At 38.8% G+C, this 12,164-nt stretch overlaps 1 long non-coding RNA gene across 1 annotated transcript; it reads left to right on the top strand.

Annotated features, from left to right (window-relative positions):
- The first annotated feature begins 5,174 nt into the window (after positions 1 to 5,174).
- Positions 5,175 to 11,740, top strand: LOC120223252. The gene is made up of 3 exons (XR_005526250.1): positions 5,175 to 5,212; positions 9,655 to 9,738; positions 11,684 to 11,740. It is a non-coding gene; the product is annotated as an uncharacterized LOC120223252 (long non-coding RNA).
- The last annotated feature ends 424 nt before the right edge of the window (positions 11,741 to 12,164 follow it).

The following is a 12,164-nucleotide window of genomic DNA, read 5'->3' as shown; positions in this document are numbered from 1 at the left end:
CCGCATGATAATGGGTTTACACCTTCATTTCTCACCTGCTTCCCCACCCCAGCCCCCTGTGAGTACTTCCTAAGAATAAGCTGTATCATCATTTTTTGGTTTTAATCCCCAGGGTTTAGCTGAGTGCAAGGCATTTAATAGTACTTAATAAATATGCAGACTAAAGAATACAGTTCTTGTTCACAGTCAGTATGATATAGTAGAAAGTGGTTCTATTCTTGGCTTTGCCCTGGAGCAGCAGATTCAACTAACACATGTAACAACAAACCAACTTTCAGTTTATTCTTCTGACAAATGAGTGGGTCACTAGCTGACTTGTGATAACATTTTCAGTTGTGAAGTTCTATGATTTTATGTCAGTATGAGGGAGGTAGGATGGTGACAAAAAAAATATAAAATACAACAGTAAGCATGTATTAACCCATTACCATGCACCTGGATCCATGCTAAGAAATGTTGTTACATTCACTTTCTCATTTAATCCTTGAAACAACCCTATGGTGTAGAAGCTAATGCTATCTCAATTTCACACATGGAGAAACTGAGGTGCAGAGAGGTGAGTACCTTGGACAAGTTCACAGCGCTATTCTGACTATGCAATTCAAGCTTCTCAGGCACACTCCTATCTAGATTCTATATAATTCCAGATGCAAAAAGATGGCTGTTGTTAACAACAGCCTGAAAATGGAGATGTAGCCTAAAGCATGTAGGTACTAATGGCAGATTAATAATATGATTTATGTCTTATGAAGAAATCCAATTTATGTAACTATATAATATCCTTCCCTTCCCTTCCCTTTTTCCTGGACTTTGGAAGGGCATAAATATTTAATCCTCTAGTTCTTTTTGCCAAGTTCACTGCATGCTGAGATATGAGTGGCTTCTGGGTGGGCTTAGTCAGTTATAAGTAGGTCTGCAATCAAGATGGATGAGTTCAATATAATCCCTTTCTTTAATACACAACTTTCATTTAAAAATTACCAGAAGTGTTTGACATAAGACAGCATTCCTAAGCTTTGTAACTAAACTTTATAAAGTCTTTGAATCATCACAGCATTTATGGGTTCTTCCATTCCATCAATCTGCTGCTATCAGGAGAACTATCTAACTTAGGTGCTCTAAAGGATACCAAGAAGGTCTTGGTCTCTGCCTTCAATAAACTTACTTCCTGCAATGGCCTGCACATGAGTATACAATTGATACATGCATGTTGATTGAACAGGGAGATTATTCTATAAAATGGCAGTGCTAGAACTCAAATATTGATCTCTCTGTGGCTGAAGCTTGGACTCTTAGCAACCATACTATATCCAGCTTCCTGGCTGACAGGTTCCTTGATATCAAGGACCTGATTATGTGTTTTATTGTAATGTCATATTGCCATATAAAGAGCAGAACTCAGTAAGTGTCACTGATGATAGTATGGAATAAAAAGTCAAGTTAAATAGAGATATTAAAGAGAATATTCCCTTATGTGATGCACTAAGAAGAGCACAGCATCATTTCGGTGGTATTCTTGCAAAGAAAGAATAACCTGAGGCTGGTCATGAGGAAACATCAGGGAGTCCCAGGTTGAAGGTCATTCTGAAGACCACTGGTATCCCATCAAACTTTCCACAATGACAGAAATGTCCTGATGTCATGTTGTCGGTTTGGTAGCCATGAGCCACATATGGTTATTGAACATCTGAAATGTGGCTAGCATGACTGAAAATGGTATTATTAATTATTTTAATATAAAGTAATTTTAATTTAAATAACCACATGTGGCTAGTAGCTATCTTATTAAACAGCTCAACCACAGTTCCTCCACTGTCTGCTGACAGCATGAAGGTTAGGGAAAGAAGGAAGAACTGTACACAGATTAGAGGAAACTAAAGAGACATGATAACTAAATGCAAGGGGTTCCTGGATGCCGTCCTGGACCAGAAGAAAAAAGAGTCATCATTAGAACAGTCTGCAAAATTGAATAGGTTCTGTGTTTTGGACAGAAGTATGATACCATTTTATTTTCTGACTGAAAGGCTTGTACAGTGGTTGCACAGGCGAATGTCATGATTTGGTACATTGGAGTGTTTAGACATGATGGGGAATACTGCTTTCAGCTTGTTCTTAAAAGACTAATGATAATGGCAGTATAATATATACTGTGTATATATGTAAATGTCTATGTAAGTGTGTGTGTAAATACACACGTGTTTATATGAAAATATATGTATATGATCTAAATGTATGCACATTTTTGACATACATACAGAGAGATGGAGAGAGTAGGAAGGCGGGCAGTAGAGAGATGGAGCAAATACAGTGAAATGTTAATAGTGAGAAATCTGGGTAGGGAGAATATGGATGCTCTTTGGATTGTACTGCAAGTTTGAAATCATTTCATAAAAATTTAAAGGAGAATTAACACTAATAAAAGTCCTCTGGGTGTTTACCTTCATTTGTCTTTAATCAACAACATTCATTCATTCATTCATTCATTCATTCAGCAAGCACTTATTGAGTATATAATTTGTGTAAAGCACCTTAGGGGATACCCAAATGAATAAGACAGTTCTCTGCCCTTAGGGAATGTGTAGTCTATGAGAGGTGATAAAACATATTCATAACCACTGCATGAAACAATGTGAAAAATATTAAAAGAGAAGGGCAATAAGTATGATATGAATGTATATTACACAAAGGGTGATTCTATATTATGTAGAGAAAAAGCTTATTTGAAGGATTTTATCTGTCTCAAAGGATAGGAAAGGTTTTTAAGAGTGAAGATGGTGTAAGAGGTTATTCTTGTCACTGAAAATAGTATCTATCTCTAAAGAAACTTGAGGAACCTAAGCCAAAAATAGTGATAAAACTCAAATTCCTTGTATATCAGTCAACTTCATAAGTAGTTATGTGTCCTGAGCTTGAATACTTCTAGGGACAGAGAAATCACTACCCTACTTGAGAAGCTCATTCTGTCAGCAGACAGAGTTATCCCTAAGAAAAAACTTACTTATTCTAAACCAAAATCTTTCTACATATGTCTCACCCAATCCTGTTGGTCTTACATCTTCCCTTTGGGGCTTAAAAACAGGTCTCACCTGTGCTCTTCTTCTGCATGCCAGCTCTCTGCTTATTTTTAAATAGCTAAATCTTCTTTTCTCCAAACTAAATATCATATATCCCCAGTTCTTTTGAGTCTCCTCATGGTCCCAGTCATAGTTCTCCAAACATGTAAAGACTTCTCTATGCCTTTCTTACAGTGTGATGAGCCTAAATGAGTTCAACATTCTTCATGTCATTGGAACCAGTATCAAGAACAGTGGGACGATTAGCTCCTGCTTTTAAGATAGGTATAGGGGTACCCAAGTGGCTCAGTTGGTTAAGTATCCAACTGCAGCTCAGGCTATATTATGGTTGGTGAGTTCAAGCCCCACACTGGGCTCTGTGCTAACAACTCAGAGCCTGGAGCCTGCTTTGGATTCTATGACTCCCTCTCTCTCCCCTCCCCTACTTGTGCTCTGTCTCTCTCTCAAAAATAAATAAACATTAAAAAAACACCCTAGGTGTATGTCCACTAATGAGCCCTGAGATATATTTGCTTTGGGGAAAGACCACAGCATGCTGGAGACTTACATATGTAACTAAAAGCTCTCCTGCCTGGGGTATCTCCCATATTATATTATTGGGTACTTGGCTTTTTAGGACCCACTGTGGACCTTACATTTTATCTCTATTATGTGGATTTTCTTAGTGTTCGACAATTCTCTAGTTTGTAGAGAACCATTTGTGTCCTGAGTTGACATCCAAAATGTTTTATATCCCTCTCGGCTTTATGTCATTTTTAATTGCAATGAGATTAATTGCTATGTGGTGACTATTAAAATTTAATTGTAATAATTACTGTAAAAATTAGAAAATGATTTATGTTAAGAGATAAATCATGAAAGATATTAAAACACAGAATTATGAAAATGAATGAAAAGATATGGGTGTGTATGATGAGAAACAGAGAGAGAAAGAGAACACATTGAAGAGAGAATCATAAACTAAACAACTGGTAAAAGACAGGGGAACAGAAATTCTCCCTATGTATCAAAAGTGATTACTCAGAGAGGCACAAGCACAGCTGCACCCAAATTGTAAGGTATTTAATAACAAGAGCTATTTTACATTGATTCCATCTGATAACACTGGGACATGCCATCCAAAATTGGTGTGTCTGAACTATTGTAAGTAAAGACTTGCATCTGTTGCCTAAATAGTTCAGTAATTCTTCCACCACCTAAAGAGAGAATCCATCTACGGCAGACAGTACTCTCTACATCTGGCCCAGGTCTTACCATCTTGCCATCCTTCTCTGCCTGGAGAAATTGAATGTATATACACTAGACCCAAATGTAAGAAGTGACTTGCATTTCTCAGAACAGATCAAACTCTGCTTGCCTCCACACCTTGGCACTTATTGGCACCCTTCCTTTTCCTTCGCTTGATAAAACCTTGGCTCAAGGCTTAGTTTAGACACCCTTTACTTTCAAAATATTTATGCTGGCCTCCCCTCGGTCTTCATTTATTTGCCATGTCTATTTTGCACATATGTCTGAAGGAGGATTTCTTTTATTAAATTATGATTTTCTCTTTGTTCTTCTTTAAAAGCCCCTGCAGGGTGGCTCACAGAATATCTGGCATGTAGTAGATGTGCAGTTGATGTGTACTGAGTGACTGAGGTGGAAACCTAGAGTATCAGCCTAGAATCAGCTTATTGGATTAGTTAGGAGTCTTGGTTGCCAGTATGAGGCACCGACTCAAGTTAGTTTAACCATAATAAAGTGGGAAGAAGAGGTGGAGAAGTATCTCTCAGAGAATCCAGGAAAGGAAGGGAGCCAGATTCCTTGAAGGTCTGAAACTAGGAACTGACAAAGCATTAGGGCATTTTCATTTTCTTGTATTCTTGCTTTTTTCAGATCATCGACGTTGGTCTTCTTTCTGACTGCAGAATAGCTTCTTGCAGTCCCATAACAGTTCCTGCCATTTACATCTGAGAGTTCCATCTGCACGTCATGACTGACTCAGTCTCTCTGTTCCACTTCAAATGTCTGGGGAGGAAGTTTGATTGACTCAGGTTGTATTGGGCATCACTTATTATCCAGCTGGAGAAAATCAGGAAGAAGGGGACAGCATTGTGCAAATATGGCTGCTGGTGACTAGTCCACTCCTGCGTGTTGAGGTAGGTAAGGGCATCCCAGAGAAGGGGGAGTGTGCCCCCCAACATAGGCCATCACGTCTGCCAAAGGATGTAGTGAATTGCTGCAAGTGGGGGAGCTTTGGTTAATAAGCTTGGATTTTATAAAAAGAAATTCTTTGAGGTTTTTATGTCAAAATAGCAAAAAAGTTGATATATATATATTTTTCACCATGGTTAGTCTAGGGCTAACCTATCTCAGGCATCCACTGACCCAAGTTATTATGAATGATGCTTGGAGATGTCTAGAGTACAAAGCTGTGTGCAGGTGGGAGGGACATCTTGGAGTGAAACTTTGTGATCTCTTAGAAATTTACATTTTTGTCCACTGATGATTTGTTTTTCTATTTTTACATAATATTGTACATTATAAAAGACTCCACTAATTTTTTTGATACTGTATTTAAAGAATAGTGAGTGGTTGATTTTACTGGAGCATAGAGTACATGGAGGGAGTGGCAGAATATAGAAATTCCAAAGTCAGTCTAGAGAGCGGAGTTAAGAATCTTTGGTTTACTTGAAAGACGTTTGGAAGTGTTGAACATTGTTGATTGGGGAAATGGCAGGATTGGAACTAGGTTTTCAGATCACTGTGACAGTGGTACAGAATGAATAAAAACAAATTGGAAGATGATGAGTTAGGAGGCTGTTGTATTTGGGTAGAAAAATTTAAAAGCCTGTGATTACATGGTAGCAGAAGAAACAGAAGTAAAGGGATGACTGTGCTATATAACCTATTTATGTCAAGATACATTTAAGAATTTATGAAAATTATGATCTTTCCCCCAATATATTAGAAGGTTCACAGAATTCCTAAAGTCTCTTCATGACCCCTGTTAAGAGCATCTGGATTAGAAGTTTGTACCTCTGAATACTCTTTATCTATTTCACCCATCCCCATGCCCACCTCTCCTTAAACATTGGAAGTAAAGTGAAACAATAGGCAGAATTTTGAAACAGGATGGATGTGGAGGTGAGGGAGTTTGCGTCAAAGATGATGTGACAGTTTCAAGCCTTGATGACCAGAAAAGGCATGTTGCCATAAACAGAAATGGGGAAGAAACTGGATGTCAAATAGACAAGCAAGCCTTACCATGTGTGGTGGGGTGGAAAAGATGCCACGTCTGGTTTTAAACACTTTGTCTCTGAGAATCTTGTGGAACAGACATGTGGACATTGGGAGAACACCTATGTTTTTTTGCACATCTACTATTTTGCAGGTAATGGATGTATTTTAACTCACTGAAGGATCACACAAATCCTAAAGAAAGCATTTTCTTCATTTTATACATGAAGGCTTTGAGACTTAGTAAATGGCTCAAGATCATGCAGTTCAGCGGGGAGAATTGGAATCTCAGCGTGCTGGACCACAGACATGTGAGCCTCTACTGGCCCACAGTGCCTCCCTGCAGGTGACTGTGAAGACCAGGCTGGAGCCTCAAAGTGCCATTCTAGTCAGTGACAGACAGCTTAAAGCTGAAGTGTTCTGAAAATGTTTTTTGTGTTTGTCTGGTCTCCACATGGAGGTTATGAATTCTTTAAGGGTAGAGTCAGCATCATAAATTTCTCTTGCATCTTTCCACAATACCGCCTGCAGTTCTAGACACAGAGGCAGCCTCACTGAGTACTTAAACTGATCAGTGATTCTGATCCCTGGTGGTAATTGCATAGCATCTTCACATTGAGGTTGTAGTCCTCATGAATCATTCATCCAGAGGCCTCCCTCTCCTTGGATACACTGACAGGTATAACACAGGAAGGGAATATGAAGATGTTGAAATAGTAGCAAAGCAACCAGTTTCATCCTCCATCATTACCATTTCCCAGCCTCTGAACCTTTATCCTTTTCCTTATGGGAATGCTGAGGAATAGTGCCTGGCCATGCTTGCCAAGGCTGGGAGAGTCCCTAGGTTCGGTCCTCAATGCTCCCACCACACATCTTCACCATTCTTTCCTACACGACTCATTAAACATCCCAGCCGTGGCTGAGCTCCACTGTGACATTTGACCAACTCAAGTTTGTTGAATTCTTGCTTCTGTCCAGAAGCAATTGGTAGCTACTACCTGAGGAAGGGAAAGAAGGGATTTGCAGAGATCACCAGACACATGAGAGAGTTATTGAGACCTGAGCATGCTTTTCTAGGAATATAAGCAATCTAAAATTGTCAACTGGACCGATTTTCCCCCCATGGGTTCCTAAAGAGCATAAGGCTACCGGTAACAATAGCTACTATTTAATTGTCTTATCTACTATATTGGGAGCTTGCAAGTGCTTTAAATGTTGATTTGTTTAAGACCAAAGCCAGGTTCCTCAGTAAAATGTCTGGATCATGCTAAAGTCTGTGCAACAAAGTACAGAGGGATACTGTATGGGAGTGAGACAGGGACTACCAACACAGCTTAGAGATGGAGTTGCTCAGAGGTCCCTGGATCCACATATCCCTGAAGCCTTTTATTTTATGGGGACCCAGGGTCCCCTATCAACAATATCATACATGACAACTAGAACTGTTTCTATCTTGTTTACTATTATATCCCCTGTACCTGAAATATAATAGGTGTTCAAAAATATATATTGAATGGAAAAACAAATGAGTCATTGAATGAATGATTCCATGCAAGGTCTTTCATATATAGCAAATACAGAAGGTATCCTCAGCTGCTGTTCTGAGCAATAAGGAAAAGCAGTTTTTGCCAAAGTATGGCATGCTATTCATCTTTCACATTCTTGTATCCCATCGTTAGAGAGTGTCTGTTTTTAAATAGGAAATGCCTTTCTACTAGCAAAGGCATATTAGGTTCTTGGCAGTCATTTAGAACTCAGAGAGATTCTGGGTTTCAAATCCCTTCTGCCCAGGCAGCTAGCTGAGGCAAGACGACAATGAAAGGGAGAGGAGAGATAGGCACGGAAATAGAACCAAGGACAGATGCTCTGCCTGTACCTTTCTACTGCTATTTCCCAATCCAAGGCCCCGAACTGTAGCTGGTTTGGGGAGGGCCCAGAGGCCCAGAGGCCATGAATTGGCCCTCAAGAGGAAGCACTGAAAACATAACCCTGAACTGTTCCACTACTGAGAAACCTCAGGACATGCAGCGTTGAGCCAAAAGGGGCTTCTGCCAAGAGCAGCTGTCACTGCAACAGAGAGCAGCAGCTGGGAGTTCACTGAGGAGAGAATGGGTAAGGACGTTTTACACTAGAGAGATCCATCTTCTTCTTAACTTAGCAACCTAGAGAAAATTAGAGATGATTGATCAGCCACAATTCTTCTCCCTGATAAAAGACAATGACAGGGGCACCTGGGTGGCTTAGTCGGTTAAGCATCTCACTTCAGCTCAGGTCATGATCTAACGGTTCGTGGGTTCAAGCCCCGCATCGGGCTCTGTGCTGACAGCTAGCTCAGAGCCTGGAGCCTGCTTCAGATTCTGTGTCTCCCTCTCTCTCTGACCCTCCCCTGCTCATGCTATCTCTCTCTCTCAAAAATAAATCATTAAAAAAAGAAGACAATGACAATTACCCGTTGAACGAGTGAGGCCAGAGAAAGGGAGATGGTTTTATAATGGTTCCTTTTCAATTCTGTTCTTATTCCAATACCTTTAGAGGTTAGCAAAAAATAGTCAGAGGCTACAAATACCTAAGGGAGAGATAGCTAACTGTTCACCAAATTTTCATTTTCTTCTTGTCTTTGGCCTATAAACAGATTACATATCTTTGTCTCTCTTGCATTCGTTTTCACAAACAGAATATGAATGGAAGGGACATGTGTCAATTCAGAGCCAAAGCATTATAGGAAGCAGGTGTGCTTTCTCCACACTCTTTCCCATTTGGATTCAGCCAGTGGAGGATGGCAAAGTCCTGGGGGATGGCAGAGCCATGATATGGAAGAAGTCTTGGTTTCTGAATTAACACACAGAGAAAGCCAGGTACTGACAAGAAACACTGATTTTGGACTGTTGAATGAAAAAGAAATAGCTTTTGCTGTATGGAGCCAGGATACAATCTGGGTATGTTTGTTACAACACCCTGGGTCATCTTAACCGAATACATGACCCAAAATACATCCCCCAGACTTATGACAAGAGATTATTAAGCAAAGTTCAGGAAGAACACAAGATCCCTAGGCAAGGAAGGCCCAGCCTCTCTGATTACATCTAACAAGATCACATATGCTATGGAAGAGAGTCATCACTAACAAGAGACATTTCCTAAAGGAATCTCTCCCCTTCCCAAGAGTGACTTACAGACTTCTTGTTGGTATCATTAGAGTGCAGGAATTTACCAAAGCATAACTGTTCAAGGATGAGCTAGAAAACTGAGTGTCTAAGTCTATGAACCTGAGATTCAGACTCAAGATTTACATGGAAAGCAAAAGCACAGGGAGTTTTAGCACAGCCAGACTAAATCTTGCTGCCCACTTCATTCCTTCTAGCTTCTTGTTCACATGGTGGAGAAAAAGAGGATATTACACCAGAAAAATTCATGCTAGCTACATCTCAAATTCCAGTCCAGTAAGGTAAATATGTAGAGGTGTCAAATTCCTTTAAATATCCAGGATAATCAAATTCTACCTGTAAAACCCAGAAAGTAATTTGCCTTAGGGTTCTGGAACATGGTGTCAAGAGATGGGCTTCCAGGAATTAATAAGGCTATTACACAATTGTTATACTATCATTAAAGGGTTGTTCCCAACTTTGGACTCCCAGAATCATAATAAATCTTCCAAGTAGGAATGGAGATGGGAGCTGATGAATTATTTTCAGAATTTCAGAAAGCCCCCTAATAGAATCAGTATATTTATCAGAAATCATGTTGCAGTGACTATTGAAAACACTTAGGTTCTCTGACTGGACCAGAAATTTATCAGGTAGCATGACAGCAGTACTTATTATCTTGTGTTGATCAAAAACACCGAGCAATCATTTTAGATGTGTTAAAATATACTAGAAAAAAACATTAATTTTTATTAGACTAAATCTTTTATAACACAGTTCATATTATTAAAAGACTAATAACAAAAGGGCCTTTTGTTGAAAAAAGTAGCCAGATTCAAAAGTCAGGATAGGATTGAGGCATTCAGTGCTTACTTTAGGATCCAAAGGAAATGAATTTCTTCAGTATACCCCAAACACCTCAATATGTTGGCATTTTTTATGGGCATTCTAAGAAAATTGGTAAGAGAGCCTATCAAAGTGTAGATATCAGGAGGGAAGAAGGAAAGGCAGTAGGGAGATATATATATATATATATCTTATCTCCCCAACCAGAGTATATATCTGTATATATCTGTATATATATATACATATATATATATACATATATATATAGGTATATAGATACCTATACACAATCTTATATCTATTTATCTATCTATGATTATATATCCCCATGTAATAATAGGAGATAGACAGAATAATTATAGTGTGCTCTTTTCCCACTGTGGGAATAAACAAAGACAATACAAATGAGAAGAAATAGGTTACTTATTCAGACCATGCTACATAACAAGGGATTTAGCCACCATCACTTACATTTGGCAGAGACTCAAAGGCAGGCAAGGGAGTGTGAAAGCTTTATAGTGACAAAAGGGAAGGACTTCAGGCCTGTTCTGATTAGAGGCTGTTAATATAGAAGAGCAGGAGGTGGACTAACTAGATGTGGGGCATCCTGAGTGACTGGTCTGGGGAGTCTATTTGGCTTTCTCTCTTGTTGGTCCTGAATTGGAAGTAGTGGATGGACAAAAATCAGGAATGTTGGCAGTCACTGACCATGTCCTGAATCTTCTGGAATGACTGCCACGGAGACTAACTGAGGTCTGGCTTCCTACACTGGTTGCTGCAGAGGCTGCAGATCAGAAATGTATTATTACATGTGATCATTTGTATAAGTGTATCATTTGTATACAATCACCTCTCTCTCCCTGACACATACTCTATGACCCAGTTTAGGCCAGGGATTTCACTTTTTTCTCCATATTCCACCGCCTCCTTTTTCTACCAACTTCCCATTTTTTGCCACCAGCCTTTTAAATGCAATACCCCCAATCTAGATAGTCCTGTACCTTAAACTGATGTTAAACACTTACTGTCACCTCAAGATCAGCTGAAGCCCCATTGCCAGTCATTAAATTTTCTTGGATAATGTTTGCTTTGAGTAATTTTACTTTTCTCTATATTCCTGCTACATTTATAATTTGTGCCACATCATTAAACACTTGATTATAAAATGTTTTTAATTGATTTTCATTAATTTGTGCATGTTATTCTTATCTCCCCAACCAGAGTATAAACTGAAGGCTGGTATCATAGCTTATACTTTCTCTTTTATTTTATGATACTTTGCAGTGCTGAGTTCATGTAGTAAATGCTCTGAAGATAGTTGTTAATTGAATATTATCTAAACTCTATTCAATTGAAGAGATAAAAGAAAGTGACTCATCATTTTATCCATTACCATTCCAGGTGCTGTTTTCAGCTCAAGTCACCTGAATTTTCTCAGAACTGGGAGATTTTGTGCAATAAAATTCTTTTTATTTTAGGGCCCTTTCCCAGCATGAACTGAAAAGGAAGAAAGACTCTACAGATTTTTTTTTCAACTTCTAACCCCTGTATAGCAGTGAAACTTTTGAACAATTCATAAGATACAATGGGTTTCTCAACAAGAAGGATATAAGGTACTTAGAGGTCAAGAAAACATAAAAAAAAAAAAAAAAAAAAATGGCTCCCTGAACATGTGGTAGAAGAAATGAGAGTATAAGTATGGATATTTTTCTAATAAGAATTCTCTACATATTTCTGAGAGGACTTCAATAGATTAAGAATAGCAGCTAGAATAGAATCAAAGAGAAGTTGTGAGTGAATATTTTTTTATCCAAAACCAAAGCAAGGACATATATACTTCATGTGTGGTGTGTGGACAATCCAACTGTGTCTACGCATGAGA

Source organism: Hyaena hyaena, unplaced genomic scaffold (assembly GCF_003009895.1).
Source record: "Hyaena hyaena isolate Hyena2069 unplaced genomic scaffold, ASM300989v1 scaffold_977, whole genome shotgun sequence".
Classification (NCBI taxonomy): Eukaryota; Metazoa; Chordata; class Mammalia; order Carnivora; family Hyaenidae; genus Hyaena; species Hyaena hyaena.
This window is presented reverse-complemented; position numbering and strand designations above follow the sequence as displayed.